This window comes from Microtus pennsylvanicus, chromosome X, assembly GCF_037038515.1.
Source record: "Microtus pennsylvanicus isolate mMicPen1 chromosome X, mMicPen1.hap1, whole genome shotgun sequence".
In the NCBI taxonomy this organism is placed as follows: Eukaryota; Metazoa; Chordata; class Mammalia; order Rodentia; family Cricetidae; genus Microtus; species Microtus pennsylvanicus.
In genome coordinates this window covers 86,663,169-86,666,740 of record NC_134601.1, presented here as the reverse complement: position 1 = coordinate 86,666,740, position 3,572 = coordinate 86,663,169, and positions in this window count along the sequence as shown.

The window sequence follows — 3,572 nt, the reverse complement described above, 5'->3', positions numbered from 1 at the left end:
GGCAAAAGATCAACCATAATAAAAAAAGCAAACAGTGGCTGGAGATGTTGTTCACTGGTTAAGAAGAGCCCTTGTTGCTCTTGCAAGGGATCTGAGTGCAGCTCACAGCATATGGTGGCTTAAACCATCTGTAACTCTAGTCCCAGGGGATCTGATACACTCTTCCGCCCTCCACAGGCACCAGGCACACATGTGATGCATAGCCATTGCATGCAGACAAGACACCCAGACATATAAAATAAATCAGTATGTACTTTAAAGCGACAACAAAACAAGCCCATTTACATAGGAAAGGACTTTAAGCAGACACTTCTGCACACAAGATATAGAGACAACCAATAGGGACATAAAAAGAGGGCCACCCATTGCCAATTATTAGAGAAGTGCAAATTCAAAACCACTTTATATCCAATGAGCCATTTTTAAAAACAAAATATGATAAGTGTTGGCAGGTATGTGGCAAAACTGGAGACTCTGTCCACTGCTGGCAAGAAGGTAAATGTCACAGTTCTGTGAAAACCAGTGTGTGGTTCTGAAAACAATCCCTCAGAATTACTGTAGCAATTTTACCCCTAAACACACACCCGAGATGAAAACAGGTATTAGGACACCTCCTCACAGCAACCTTCTTCACAGCAATCAAAAGGCGAGAGGAGCTCAGATGTCCTTGACAATGAATGGCTAGAATAAATGTCCCGGTTAGTTCTTGTTGACTTGACACAAGCTAGAGTCATCTGGGAAGAGAAACTTCAATTGAGAAAAAATGCCTTCATCAGTTTGGCCTCTAGGACAGACTGTAGGGCACTTTTCTTGATTAATGATGGATGTGGGAGGGCCCAGCCCACTGTGGGCAATGCCACCCCTGGTGGTCCTGGGTGTTAAAGAAAGGTTCAGCAAGCTAGTCAGCATCTTTCTTCCATGGCCTCTACTTCAGCCCCTGTCTGTAGCGTCATGCCAGGCTCAAGTCTTGTCTTGGCTTCCCTCAGCGATGGATTGTGATCAGGATCTGTAAACCAAATGAACGCTTTCATCTCCAAACTGCTTTAGGTCCGGTGTTTATCACAACAACAGAAAGAAACCCAAGTAAGACAATAAAAGAGGCACACCTGCAATTGAATGACATTTGGCTTTGATTTTTTTAAATTTGTTTTACCTTTATTTATTTATTTGTGGAGGGGACCATGTATGACCCACAGTGCGCATGTGGCAGGGGGAGGACAATTTCTGAGAGTCGGTCTCTCTTTCCATCGTGTGGGCACCAGGGATCAAACTCAGGGTTCGGCTTGGCTACAGGCGCCTTCGCCCCCTCAATCTTCTCATATACTTTTTAAAGCCTTTTCTTTAAGGAGGGCTAGAGGTAGGTCGGCTCTGTGTGGACTGCTCGCTAGCATATAGGAGGCTCTGAATGAGACCAACACGAGGTTAGCACTCGGAAGGAAAGAGGGGAGGCAGGAAGGGGTGGATATGGGGGAGAGGAGGAGGGAGAGAGAAACAGACGGAAGAGAGGAAGGAACTCTAGTGCAGCATGGATAAACATTAAAGATATTGAGCTAAATGAAGCAAACTAAATACATAACCCAGAACAAAGGATAAATGTTGTATGATTCCGCTTAAATGAGTAACCAAAACAGTCCAATTTATCCCACAAAGTTGCGCAGTACTTTCTGCAGCTGAGAGGAAACGGGAAGTTACCGCTGAAGGGCTAGAAAGGCCCTGCAGGTGTCTGCTCTGCCGCCTGAGCTAATGAAGGAGCGGCTGTAAAGTTGGGAAAGAATAGTGACCAAGTTCTAGAGAGAATGATTCCGGGCTGTACCACAACGGAGAGGGCTTCAATGCCCCTGAACTGCATACGCAGGAGTCTGTTCAAGGGACACACCTCATTTGCCAATCCTTAACAAAAGAACCATAAAGTTGAGAAATTTGTCAAAGTCATATTATCACAAAAATTGAGGGAATCCCTATATATACTGACATGAAATTATTCCTATACACTTTTATGTAATACACAGGGTGGTATCATATGCTTGTAATATAAAAGTTGCGGCAGGAGGACTATGAGTTTCAGCCTGTACTATACTCAGTGAGACTGTATCAAAACTAAACAGACAGGGGCTGTTGAGATGGCTCAGCAGGTCAGGGAACTTGCTGGAAGCCTAAGAGCTTGAGTTTGATCCCTAAAGCCCATATGGCATAAGGAGAGAACCAACTCCCAGGAATTGTCCTTCAGTTGCCACATAGGCATCATACCACTTGAACCCTCCCCACCACACACACACACACTCAATCAATCAATCAATCAATCAACACAATATGGGTTTGAGAGTTAGAGGGATGGCTCAGTGGTTAAGAGCACTTGTTGCTCTTCCTGAAGACCTGGGTTCAAATCCACCACCACATAGCAGCTCCCAACTGTCTGTAACTCCATTTCCAGGGAATCCAACACCTTCTAGTCTCTACAGGCACAAGGCATGTGCATGGTACACATACATACATGCAAACCAAACACTTATATATGAAAAACAAAAATAAACCTACAGATAAATAAGTAAATATGGGATTTTTCTTTGAGACAGGGTCTCACTATGTACCCCTGGCTGGCCTAGAACTGACTATATAGACCAGACTGGCTTTGAACTCACAGAGATCCACCTGACTATGCTGGAATTAAAGGCCTGTGCCACCATGCCTGGTTCATAAATGTTTTTGTAAACCACAAAACTTCTAAGTCTAAAGTTCTAGTTTAGCTTGTTTTCCAATTATAATCAATCATCACTCCCTACCCCTCACTGTTGAGCTATTTTCTAACAACAGAGTCAGGGAGAAGGGAATCGTGGCCTTCCGTTGTGTGCCCAATGATGAATTCACCTGGCTGAAGTACAGCCCCAGGGCCGTGGTCAAAGATGGCCCTGGTTAAATTAAACAGGTCATAAGACAAAACAAAAAGTCGTGATTCTTGGAAAGGGACAGATGGAATGCAAGGGGTGGGGCGTAGTGACGGGGCAGGAGGGAGCTAAGAGTGTAATAGGATGCATTATGTACACGTATGAAATTGTCAAAGAAGAACATTAGCCAAATATAAACTCTAAAAATCCCTTCTACATAGCTGAGTGGTTGGAGTGCACACCTTTAGTTCCGGCACTAGGAGGGTAGAGGCATGCAGCCCAATCTATAGAGCGAGTTCCAGGACAGGACAGCAAGGACCACACAGAGAAACCCTGTCTCAAAAAAAGCAAACACAAAACATAAAAACCAAGCAAGCAAAAATAAAATTACTTCTACAGGTAGTTAATCTCAGCTCTTAGCTGACAGTTGATATTAAAATGTCAGTACGCGGTTCTTTTTCCAAGTTCTTAGTTCCTGCCATACTCATTAGCGCACCAAGCAAAGCTCCGTGCTGCTCATTAAACAGTTCCCAGCAAAAAGTATTAGGTGCTCAGATGGAGAAGCAAGAAGAAAAAAATTAAATCCTTGAAACAGATAGCTGTGGCCATGCTCTCAAACCTAGGGAGATGGAAAAGGAAAGCGTAAGACTTCTTGGGGAGTCCCACGGTAAATGCTATTAGCAGAGATAA